The sequence below is a fragment of the Mesocricetus auratus genome, unplaced genomic scaffold, assembly GCF_017639785.1.
Source record: "Mesocricetus auratus isolate SY011 unplaced genomic scaffold, BCM_Maur_2.0 Super-Scaffold_100676, whole genome shotgun sequence".
NCBI classification, from domain to species: Eukaryota; Metazoa; Chordata; class Mammalia; order Rodentia; family Cricetidae; genus Mesocricetus; species Mesocricetus auratus.
In genome coordinates, this window is record NW_024429266.1 from 91212459 (window position 1) to 91225656 (window position 13198).

The window sequence follows — 13198 nt, forward strand, 5'->3', positions numbered from 1 at the left end:
GGGAAAAGTGGGGAGCAGCGTGTAAGAACCAGACGATGGGGAGGAGGGCGTTAGCGACGCTGCCCCCGGATGTAGAATTCCGCTCACCGCTCACAGTGGAAGTGGCTGTTTACCTGCACAAGATCAAGCCAGCTAAACTGACGTAGGTGAGTAGATGACCTCCAGGCCCTTCACCTTACTGAGCAGCTATTGGCAGAGGGTAGCTGCTGGGCGTGGCCATGATCTGATGGTGGACGACCCTACCACCTATGGGCGCACTGGCCTCACTAACTGGACTTAGTAGGCTATTAAAAAAAAAAGTTCGGAGAAAACGGAGGTTGTAAATGGGAGATAGAAATGATCACATTTCATTGTATAGGTGTATGAAATTTTCAAAATTAAAGAGAAAATAAAAATATTTAATAGTTTTAATTATTTTTAAAATTTATTCTTTGACAGTTTCATACATGTACACAATGAAATGTGGTCAAATCACCAACCCCTTTCCTCTCATGTTTAAAAACTTAAATCATGCTCATGACTGATCTAGAATTCCAGTCTTAGCAATTCTAAAGACATCCTTGTGAATCTTTACGAAGACCTGAAACTGGGGTGTTTACTTTTCTTAGCTGTGAAAAGAAAAATAATGTTTCCTATAGGTGCCTCAAAAGGAGATTAAATACAGCCTAGTGTGTCCTCACTAGAATGCCATATGGCAATTAAATATTAAAAGGACAGGCACGGAAAGATCACTGAGGCATTCTGTTAAGTGACAAAGGCCACAAAATTATAATTAATAAGTTTTTACTCATTAATGCAAAACAGTGTGCATAGCCCATATGTGGTTACAGCACACAGATAACTGAACTGAAGACAAGCTAACGGTCAGGGTTACCTACAAAAAGAGCAATGCGTTTTCGGGGCGGAGAGAAGAATGGATCTCGGGCAGGTCCACATTATCTTTACAACTACACCCAGTCCTCTGCCTGCATCCGCGCTCACCTGCGTGTCCACATAGTTTAGTTTGGCTTCATGTAGTATTCAGTACAGATTATAATTCTTTGTTCCCAGCAAATAACGAAGGAAGCGTTTTATAAGGCAGACACTTCGGCAGTCCTGGCTGCCTCTGGGAGGCCTGCACCCTTGTAGAATGGAGACAATACAAAAAGGCTCGGAAGGAACCGACGGCTGTTTCTTGGCCTTGGCTCACCCTCTTGCATCTCTCCAATGTCTACCACACGAGGTAGACATCTAGCTGTGCTCCCTGCGCTCACCCAGCCTTTTCCTGGTTTCTGGAATCAAAATACCCCCGGGGCTACTGTGGTGGAGGTGCCAAGTCACACCCTTTCCCCAAAGCCCAGCTGTCTTCTGCATCACAGGCCCCCAGTGCAGCCCAGCGTGCTGCTTGTGTCTCCAGGTAGAATCGTGCTCTTGCTTTAAATTCTGCTTTGTAGACTCGCAGTGGAGAACATCTCGTGCTGGAGCCAGAATTTCAGCCAGGGCGCTGAAGGCGATGATTGCCTCAATGAGGTGGAACAGTTCGGCCAAAAGGCTCCTCCGCTGGGGGAACTGGTCTTATTTCCCAGGAAAAGGAGAGGAAAGGGCTGCCGCGAGCACTCCGCTCTGCCTTGAGTGAGAGCTCAGAGCTGACGTGACACCTGCCCCTGTGAGTACCGGAATCACAGCTTCCAGACAGGCAGGTTGTTCTTTAAAGAGGTCAGAAAGTCATGGGGCCCTAGAAGTACAGGCCTGTTCCTTCAGTTTCCTGGTTGCTCAACCATTGATTCTGCATTGTTAACTTTCTCCGCACTGCTCGGCCCTTGGAATTTGCCACCAGACACATACCAAGGCCCAGCATTTCTCCGGCGTCCTCATGCCGCATCCTCTCTTGAGTGATTCACGCATTGTCCTGGTTTGTGTTCATTGTTCCTGCCTTTGTTCCGGTGTCCTGCACGCTTGCTCTCCATAGCGAGTGTTTCGGTGCCCACACTTGTCAGAAGACTGTCTGTACACAAAGCGCCTGTCCTGGCCCACAGCCCGGATGCTGCATCATGCTTCCTGTGCCTTTGCCTTTGAGTGTTCTCCTTTTACAGAAACGAGCCAGCTTGGCCAGCCCTGTGGAGTTTTCCAGGCAACTGACGGGTCCAGATAACCGTGCAGGCATTTGCACCGAGAATCTGGTTAAGAGTGGGAGTGAAGGCAGACTTTAAAGGAGTCCATTAGACCCCAAGATAAATGATAAATAGGTATTTATTAGGGAAGCACTTACACAGATAAGAATAAATAACCACTGCGGTCTTCGTGCTCCAGAAGGTGCAGTCTCTGCCCTTCTGATGCTCTGTGCGACCCAAGAGAGCCTGAGCCAGCCACTCCTCTGCCTTATAATGGGTCGGGTCTGCACCTGAAGCCACGCCCATAGGGTGTGGCCACCACTACAAGTTCACTGGCGTGGCAAGATGCCACCACTCGGAATTAGGGACGCTAAGATCCATTTACTCTAATTTGAAGAGAAAAAGAATTAATAAAACACACTTAGATATACAGTCTTTTAGATGTTGAGACGTATCTTGAAGAAAGGCAAGTAAGTATTCTAGGAGAATTAGGGTCCCAGAGTAGGAAGAGAGAAATTTAACAGGGCAACAAGAGAAGGTCTCAGTCAAAAGGCATCGGTGAGTGCGTCAGTTTTGGGGACTGCAGGGGAAGAAGAGGAAAGATCCAGAACAGAGAGCTCTGGGGTGAGAGCACACCTGTGAGGTTGGAGGTCAGTATGCTAGCGAGCGGCGACCAGGGCTGGTAAACCGGGGGATGTACATGTAATGGGTGAGTCCAGTGTGCTGCCTTTAGTCTTTGTGAGGACCTTGGCTTTCCTGCAATGAGTTGAGGAAGACAGTCACCAAAGAGAAAGGTCTCATGATCAGAGGTGACACTGACTCCCTGTGCTGCATGCTGCTCTTGTCACTCACTGGTGAGGAAGCCACGGCAAGACTGACAGATTGACAGGGAGCAACCCACTGTACCTGGGGCAAGCTGAGAAAAGCTGACTCTCCAAGTATGGATTCCCTCTTGCGCAGGCAGAGGGACTAGCAGAGTAAGGGCTCAGATACGTGACACTGTGACATCTTCAGAGAATACACACATCTGCCTTGGTTCAAGATGGTAGTGCTGAGGGAGCTGAAAGGTCCCGGCAGGCACCAGATTATGAGGGTCTTGAGGTGGTGAAATACCGCGTTTAAATTTAATATCATAGTCACAGGAAGCCATGGGGGATTGGGATTCAAGCAGGAAGTATGAGTTAGTCAGGGTTAAAGTGAGAACAACTTGCACTCTTAGCCTAAATTCCTACACCGGCTGTTGCTGGGTGGGCTTCAGACCTGGAGAAAGGAGAACTGAGGTGAAATTCCTATTTGTCACAGCCTGAACCCCCCCATCTGTACAGAAGTTTCAGTGGTATTGTCAACTTTATCAGGCTGTTATAGGGCACACATGAGATATGTATATGACATGGTATTATACCCCAAAGGAGCCACTCAGCATCCTGATTTTTATAACCCCATGACCCAAAATTGGCATGTGTGGTGTCTGTCAAAGAAATAGAAGTAGGCCAAAAGTAGACAGTGGGAGGTCAAAGAGTTGAGCATGACTTTGAATCTTGGCCCTGCCATATACTGGCTGTGTGACCTTGGGCGACGAGAGAGCTCAGTCCTCTTACATTTAAAGCAGATTACACCTTTTAGATTGGTGTGAAATTCGAGACCATTTGTAGGGTGCAGAGGATAAGGTCAGCAGCGGGCATTTGTTATTTTCTGAGAGTGATGTGCATGAACACAAGATCACATGGACACAAAGCCTTCCTGTGTTGCACAAAAAAATAAAAGACCCGGAGACAGATACTGGGGTTCAACCTGAAGACCAGGGAAGCAAAGCAGAGGCCGCTAACTCTTACCACTACCTCAGGCTGAATGGGCTGCTGCTGCTGCCTCTCCTCAGCGTGGCTGGAAAATGAATGCCTCCTATTGGCCTTGCCCCTGTCTTATATACCTCCCTAATTCTTGGCTCAAAGGCATGTAATCCCAGGTGCTGAGATCAAAGGCTTGAGCGGTTTCTCTTTAGGACTGGATCAATCTGGGTGCCTTGGACTCGAAGAGATCTGTCTACCTCTCAGTCCTGAGTCCTAGGATTAAAGGTGTGTACCACCACCTCCTAGTTTCTGGCTAGGATTAAAGGTGTGTGCTTGGCTTCTATGGCTTGTGGCTGACTTTGCTTTCTGAATCCTCAAACAATATAGCACCACATCCCTGTGTACTGGCATTGCTGGGTAGGGCTGATGGTGTTGGTGAGCTGTACCATCTGAACTGCTCTAACACCAGGGAAAGGTTTGTCTGAATTTTTTTTTACTTGTTTTGGTCCTATTTGGACACATGGAGGAAGGGAAGCTGATGGACCTTCAGGGTACCTGGGTTGAGGCTGGTGGGGTGCGAACTTAGTCTCTGTCCTTGTAAGCTACTTGAACACAACCTGCTGTGGCCATTGACTCAGACAGACCAATGGGAAATGGATGCTGAAGGATGAGTTCATATAAGTAGCTCATAATTCCCCTGCCACCGAGGAGGGAAGGCTTATTTTGTCTGAATTTAATAGAACAATCATCGACACTGATTGAATTCTCGGAAAAACCTCCTCATCTCCTTCCTCCCCCATTTCGTTCAGAGCACACGGCTTCACATTTAAACAAGGGGAAAGAGAGAGGAATTGGCCGTCCAGCAGCAATTTCTCATTTGGCAGGCGACCAGCCATTTTCTCAGGATTTGACAGAATATGATCTCTCATTTAACTGGCTCTCTAATACCGCCCCTGAGCCAGCCCGAATTCAATCAGACCCCCGAGCAGTCATTGTCTTGGCTGAAGACTGGCACCTACAGTTCTTCCCGCAGGTTGTTTACTGTGGCCTCAGTGGATGCCGAGAAAAACAAGCAGAAAACAATAGGCTTGCCAAGCTGAGATGGGATGCCGCTGTTTCCCACGGGGCCGCCTCACTTCTGCTTTTTAATGGTCCTCTCCAGTCGTAAGTCTTCCACTCAGTCTATACATAATTAAACACTTTGAATGGCACATAATATAAATATAGTATCGTCTGTGGTCTCTTCCCCCAGCAACCTTACAATTTAGTCACAAAGATAAGGTGTGTCCAAATAAGCAGACTATGGGGCCAGGGCACACAAGTCAGTGGCAAATGTGGCAGGAAAGAAAAACAAGGTGAGAGTGTCCTGCTTCAAATATCCCTTGGAGAAGTTTTAGCATCTCCAGTGGGAAGCAGGAGGCGTGGGGTGTGCAGACTCTCGTCTTGATAAGTGGGGTGGGTGGGCATTCTGAGTTCCAGTGATGGGTGCCTAAGAATGCTGTGGTCTGTAGCTGCTTTTGAAAGTTGAGTTGAAACAACTCATTTGTGGTGAGGCCATTAGCAACCCATCACCGCTTGAATGTTTCTACCGGGGCAACATGGCCGACAGTTGACTGGGAAACCACTGTGATAACCCACCCAGGCAAGAAAGAGTGATGTCAGTGAAGTAGGGGGTGAAAAGAATTGGGCTTCCAAAAGTCTGAGAGTCTCCTCCTCAACTTCCGTAGTGTTGCCTTCCGAGATCCTTTGTCCCTTAGGTTGAAAGGGATATCATTGAGGACAGTTTCTCTTTGTGTGTACCAGACGTCTCCTTCCACCTTAGCCGTGGCACTAATGCCACTTGAGTACAGGCATGCCCATTTGCAGATGTGTTCTTTAGTGTCACATCACCCCAGAATGAGAGGGCGGGAGTTTGGGGAGGCTGTGGTCTAACCCCTGTTTTTATAGATGGGGACATTGAGATTCACAGAGAGGTGAATGGGCTTGCTGAAGGCCTAATAAATACTTAGACATAGGATGGATCTATAATTATGTGTTCTGATTCTGAAGCTGGTGGTCTTCCCAGATTGCAACCTTACTCCTAATTTTAAAAAAGCCAAAATACGGTCCTAGCTCTTGCATTAAAAACTAGCCACCGGCTCACTACATTGTCTCTTATGCAAACTAATCTTCTTTTCTCGCCTTTCCACATCTGAATACCAATAATGGAATACAGGAGTATGAATGCTCACTCTCAGGCTGAGCTACAAAGACTCCTTTGCCCAAGCTTTCTCCCCCCATCTGATAACTAGACATTGGTGGCCACATAAACTTTAGATGCATGTGCTGAGGGTGACAGTTCATCTGATATCCCAAAGTCCTGAATGATTTCCTAGAGAAAGCATTCCTGATTCACCCTCTCCTCTCTCCTGTTATAAATTATATTGTCTTAAGCCACCGAGACCTGTGAGTTCATTTGATCGAGAAGATAGTAGAGTCTTAATTGCTTCTTATCACTTTAAATACAGAGAGCTAGATCTTAGAGAATCAGCTGAAGGACTTAAGATATGGTCCCCATAGTTGGTGGCATTGTGGACTTGACTTAGACTCTTGCCCTAGAAATCTGGAAGAAAAGACTCAGAAAAAGGAACCAGGTTGAAGTTGACTTTCATTTTCAGAAACTGTCGGGGGCAAATGTGTATATATGATGGACAGAAAACCTTCCTGGTTTTCAATCATTTTGACTCTTCCAAGGGGCCTATAAGGTAAGAAAACATTGATATTGGATAGAAACTCTGCAGAAGTGGTTCTCAACCTCCCTAATGCTGTGACCCTCTAATACAGTTCCTCATGTTGTGGTGATCTCCAACCATAAAATTATTTTTGCTGCTACTTCATAACTGTGGTTTTGCTACTGTTCCGATCATAATGTAAATATCAGATACGCATGATATATGATATGAGACCCTTGTGAAAGTGGAGTGGAGACCTACAGGTTGAGAACTACTGCTTTAGGCGGTGGGGATAACCTGAAAACCTGAGGTGTAGTTTTGTGGAATATTATTGTAACTAGGCAAAGGTGTTACATTTGTTTATGCTGCAGGATATTACTTTAACTATGTGAAGGTGTGCTACATTTGTTTAATGATGTGAAGGTGTGCTACATTTGTTTAACGAGGTAAAGGTGTGCTACATTTGTTTCACCTTGCCTGCCTAAGGCAACTCATTGATTGGTCTAATTGAAGAGTTGAACGGCCAATAGCTAGGCAGAGGAGGGATAGGCAGAGCTGGTGGGCAGAGAGAATAAGTAGGAGAAGATGAGAAGAAGAAGAAGAGAACGAGGGAGAAAAAGAGGGACGTGCCTGGGGCCAGAAGCCAGGCAGCTGCCAGCCAGCCAGACATGGGAAGCAGGAAAGTAAGACACACAAAAAGAAGGAAAGGTAAAAGGCTCTGAGGCAAAATGTAGATAAAAGAGAAACTGATTAAAATAATAGGTAAGCTAAGGCCGAGCATCCATACCTAATTACAAATTTCCATATCGTGATTTGGGAGCTGGTTGGCGGCCTAAAAGAAAGCTGGTGACAGAGTAGGGAGAAGGAACAAGAGAGAGGAACAAATGACAGTGCCCTGCTATTGGATGCATAAGTAATGACATCCCACCTGGGGAGCCTCCGAGGACCTCTAAAGTCACTCAGGAAGAAACAATTTTGACTTTATTTAGAACAAGAGTGAGATGCAGACTCAAGACCCCAATCAGTCACATAAGAGCTCCCGAGTCCTCTTCATGTTTCTCTCCAGTGTTCTGACTCGAGAGGTAAATGGAGGTGAAGCCAATCAGATCCCTTCCTTGAGGCAACAGGCCAAACGTTTCTGATTGGCAAAGAAGCAGAAGTCTAAATCATAAAGACAGAAGGGGGATTCATACATTAGAGTAGAAATTCTATTTTCTCCACTGGGTCCGTGTTTTATTACTTTAAATGACCCAGTCACAGATAATTTTCATCCAACAGCAGACTTAAAGCCATGCCAGAAGACAAAGTTTTCAAAGGCAGTGGGAAAATATAAAAATAATTCATTCATCCCGTAGCACTTCCACACAGCCTGATAATCCCAGGATGGGAATAAGGGATATGCCCCCAAGAAAATGCAGGGGACCAGCCTGGAGCAAGCACTTTGAAGGAAATGACATCAGCAGTGGAACCCAAGGGAGGAAGCCCACAGCAAGGTGAGGCGTGTGGTGGAAGCTGAGAGACATGCCATCAGCCAGGGGGAAAAGTGGCGATGAAGCTGGCTCTGGTGGCCTGGTGGCTCTCTCTGTTTACCAAGGAGAAGACAGGTGGTCTCTATTTAAAAGCGGGTGAGTTTGAGGAAGTCACGCTCGTGGGCACCGTTAATGTGGAATTGCTGCTTAAGGATACGTGAAAAGCCACTGAGAACTGCAACCCTGTAGGTATCAACGGTCCTGTCAGAAGTTCCAGTCAGGTCTTGGGAACTTGTGAGAGATATTAGACTTGATGTCGCCGAGACACAAATATCAGCTACAAACCTCCAGATAGAGATCTGAAGGTGAAGCCCCTACGGTCATCATTCTGCGTATAGTATGACACGCTGATATTTTCTTTCATTTTCTATCTTCTCTTGGGGTTGATTGGAGTTGTCTCTCATTTTATTCATCAATGTATATCATACAGATAAGGCCAAGATGGAATTTTACAGGGGAGTGGGGGAAGGAGAGAGAGAGAGAGAGAGAGAGAGAGAGAGAGAGAGAGAGAGAGAGAGGAGACAGGAGACAGGAGAGAGGTCTCCATGGTAATCATTGTTTAGCTTCCTATTGTTCTTCCACAGTTCGAACCCCCTTCCCATCCTTTCTCCTGATACTCTACACTGCATCCATTCCAGACTGGCTTCTGAACGATATCACATACTTCGGCTCTAGGGATGACTTGGTCCAGCTGCATTGTTTTTTCTGGAGCTTCCAAAATCCAGCCAAGGCTTGGGAGGAGATGAGGCTGAATTTCATGACAACACATCAGAGCATAGGCCCAGAGTTTCCTGTTGTGGAATTTCCAGCACCTCTTTCTTTGTGTCCTCTCTAGACTTGATAGTCTGTTTCTTTCTGCAATTTTATAGAGGCAAGACTCCATTTTAAAGTCTACACCAGCTAGAATAATTCTCTCTTGCTTGCAAATAATAATATTAGCATAGGACCCATAAATCCCCACGTAGCCCATGAAGTTCAGATACATACCCACTTTATAGGTAAGAGAAGGCAGGCTACTGTTTAAAACCACCCAAGAAATGGGTGAAGCCTACATTGGCAGTAGATTATTTGACCGTGTATTCGGGACGCTTTAAACTAGTTTACATGATGCTCAAGGTGCTTTCTTTGTAAAAACACAAGTGGTCTTTGTCTCTTCCCTTGAAGTGGAGTGACTATAAACACGATGGTACAGAGTGTGAAACAAGGGAGTATTTGTTTGTAAAGGCCTTGGACACACAAGGGGGGGGGATGAAAACAAAAACATTTAAAGGGAAAAACCTGCAAAGGCTGATTAAAGACAGAACAAGTTGTCCCCAAAGCTCACAATGTAAAACAGGGAAAACTTGAGAACTAAGTTCACAAGCACATACAGCAGTGTAATTTTCTTAAATTAAGTGATGAAGATCCTTAGCTCCGCATAAATCCAAGACCAAGCAACACGTCTACAGTGCTAGGGGAAAGGGCCGGAGGCGCGCCGGAAGGAAAATACAAGGGAAATTATTATAACGATTTTTTTTTGACTTGATATCCTTGGGCTAGGTGGAGTAAGGACCTTTGACTTGATATCTTTGGTGGGGTAAGAACCAGAAACTGCAGGGTTCTGGGAGTCAATCTCCAGCCATAGCAGGGGGTATGTGGAGCCGAGGCAGTGGCTACTTCCTTCAGTGTTTGAGTAACAGAAACATGAAGTGTGAATATGAGTTAGAATAAGTATCATAAGAACGGACCCAACAGAACTTCTGGCTCTGGGGTGAGAGATGGCCCTGAGGTAACTGAGTACTGTTTCTATCCACATTCCATCCCAGCCTGTGCACATTGCTTCCTCCTCTTACACCCCTGCCTCCCTCAGCAACTCCACCCTCCGGAGCTCTTAATCATGGACTCTTCCTACGCCTCTGGTGATGCATTGCATGAACTCAAACCACTTTTATTTTACAATTCATTTGTATAAGATGAAAGGTTCAGGCATTACTCTGGCCTGCCCTGTTACCTGGCAGGATACACTCAGGCAGCACTCTGGCCAGCCCAGAGTTCCATGAGAACCACTCAGGTGCAAAGGACCCCTTTAAAGGACTGGCCCCTGCCTGCTTACGCTCTCTCTTACTCTTTTACTCTCGTCGTACTCTCCATCTCATCTCCTCTCTTACTCTCATCTCTCTCTATCTGTCTCTCTCTCATATCATAGCTTAGCTCTGCACAGGTCGGTTACCTGTCACCCCCCTTTCCCTCCCTGTCTACCAATAAACTCCACGTGGGACCATTGGGTCACGGTTTGTGTCTCGTTACTGTGTGGAGAGCTGCGCCACACCGCGCCTCAAAGATGGCGCTGGCTTCCGCATTCCACCATCCCGACGGTGAGTGCGCTCGGAAATAAACAACTCCTTATTTGGCCTGCTCCCATCCCGCCGGGGTCACGCCGTCATCATCAGATTGCTTATGCATTCTGATGAGCCTATGGCTTGCACACACGTGGCTGCTCAGGGTTGGCTGGCCTCGGCTATTTAGGGAGCAGGAGGGGTTTTTCCCGTGGCTGCCTCTACGTTGTTTCAAGGTTCCTGAATAAACCGCTGATGAGAAGGATTCCTGAGTCACGTCTTCCTTGCAGGTCGAGGTGGTCGTGACATTACTGGATAAACCTAAACATTTTAACAACACAAGACAAGCCTTAAGTTTCAGTAAGTAGATCCAAAGTACAAATGCCAAGTGCATAGGCTCCTCACAGGAAGTCCTTGCCAGTCAACAGCTTCCCATTGAGTTCTTCCGGAACCAGAATCTTCAATGCACTTCTTACACAGCGACACCAGCTACTCAGAGCATGGGCAGCCTCATGACGCAGTCAGGGCTGGTGCACATAGCAAAATCTGCTTGCCGTTTCTAAACGAATCAGTTAAGAGGGCAGGCATTGGAGGTAGCCAGGAGTGGGTTTATCACGCACACTCTTGCTTCTGTGGAGACCCAAACGGCTCTCAACCTCACTGGTGAAACTGGATCCTGTGTTGTAGTAAACTGAAGCCAGGGTTTGGCCTCCTCACAAGGAGCGCGACACCCAGGCGTGGAAACAATTGTCCTGAAGGAAAACTTTATACTCAACCACTCCCTAGAAACAAGAGGCACAGTATACCAGTGAGGACTGGGTTGGGGGAGGGGCGCGCAGGGGTAACCAGACTGGGTGAGGAGGCACAAGCAGGGTAAAGGGAAAGTGTGACCTGAGCCTTTGTGGTTCTGCAAGAAGGAAGCAGGCTAGCTATGCATCCCAGCTGGAATATGGGTTCCCAGAGCAGAGGGAGCAGAGGTTGCCTGCTTTTGTCTGATGCAACTTCCACGTCCGGATCAGCATGGAGGCTCATCCTTCCTGGCGATTTCCAGATAGGGGAGGTGGTTGAGAGACAGGTTCCAGACTGTTTGGTTTGCAAATCAAATGAAACCCCACAAGCAGGTCCCTCACCACCTAATTAGCCAACCCCAAGAGGGGAGGTCACTCCAGTATCACCAAGGTTCTAAGATGCCGTGTCATCACAAAATACAGAACAATTAATGGAAAGTTAATACGGTGCAGCTGAAACCTACGGCGAGCCGAGCTCTCTGACGGCTTGTCTTGCCCGGATTTCTTCGTCTACCTTTGCGCCTCCTAGCCAGTGAAGCGCAAGGCAGTGCCGAAGAGAAGCCTTTGGTGCAGACCAACATGGCTGCTATTCCCCTCCCCGCCGCTTCTGAGATAACATGGAAGTTTTTCAGAAGAGGTATAAAGAGACTTGTGGAAGACAATGTCTCTAGACCAGTAGAGGGAAAGAAAGGGTTTTCCTCACACTGAAGAGAGGTTTCTGAATTTCTTGAGAGGTTCTGCTTGCTCATGGGCAGCTGGACCTAGACCATGAGCCCTTGTAGAGAGTCCGCAGAATGTGCAGCTCCAGGTGGGTGCCCTGCCCTGTGAAGGAGCCCAAGCCTGCCCAACGCCCCTTAAGATGATAGAGTCACTGTGACATGATATGCAGCGCGAGGGGAACCTTGGCAGATCTCATGGCAGGGGAGAGACAAATACTCCCTGTTGGCAGAACCTACATGGGAAGTTTATTGGGGGAAGGGAGTAGGAGAAGAGAAAGAGGAGAGAGGAGGTAGGGAAGAGGTTGGGAGGGGAGAGAGGAGGGAAAGGGAGAGACAGAGATAGGGACCTGCCTGCCTCCTCAGAGAAACAGTAGAAAGAGAGAGAGGAAGCTGGCAGAATTTGTTTATTAAAGGGACCTTTGCGCCTGTGTACAGAGACAGGGTACTGCCTGCCATGCTCCAAGGAGGTGACCACTCTGCCAGGTCCCCAAGGGGCGGGGTCAAGGTGTGCCTGGATGCTAACACGCTGTATATGAAGGGCCATAACAGTAGGACAGTGGCTATACCTGTCAAAGCCTGTGTCTGTGATGACTCCTCTTGGATTGCAAAAGCACAAAATGTGACTGACTGGTGTCAAGAGTCCTGCCAGCTGAGAAGGACAGGAATTTTCCAGAGTGAAAATTACTATACAGTCAAGAAAATGTGCTTGATGTCTTGATCCCTTCACATGACTGAGACTCCTACCTGGGCTGCCTGTGAAGCTTCTGGAACAGTGTCAACCACACAGGAGACACCTGAAGCCACAAAGATTGCCATGGCACAATCCACTGGAAACCCCTTTTTATTTTATTTTAGTTGTTTTTCAAGACAGGGCTTCTCCATAGCTTTGGGGCCTCGCCTGGCACTCGATCTGTAGATCAGGCTGGCCTCAAACTCACAGAGATCTACCTGCCTCTGCTTCCTGAGTGCTGGTGTTAAAAGCGTGCACCACCAATGCCCTGACCTGGAGAAACCTTTTTATAAAACAACTCTTTGCAATGCTCTCAGCTGTGCCCGTAAAACCATCTTTTCTTTCACATTATTCATCACTCGCTCTGTTTTCCCTTCCTCCAGCCTATTCAACCCTCTCCGTGCTGCCTTAGTGTCTGAGTGGGCTGACCCTCATGGACTACTTGACCCATGCATCTCGGATGGCCGGCTTCCGGTTGGGACCGATAGGAGGGTGCCAAGAGAAGACAGAGCGTGGGACAGACCATTGA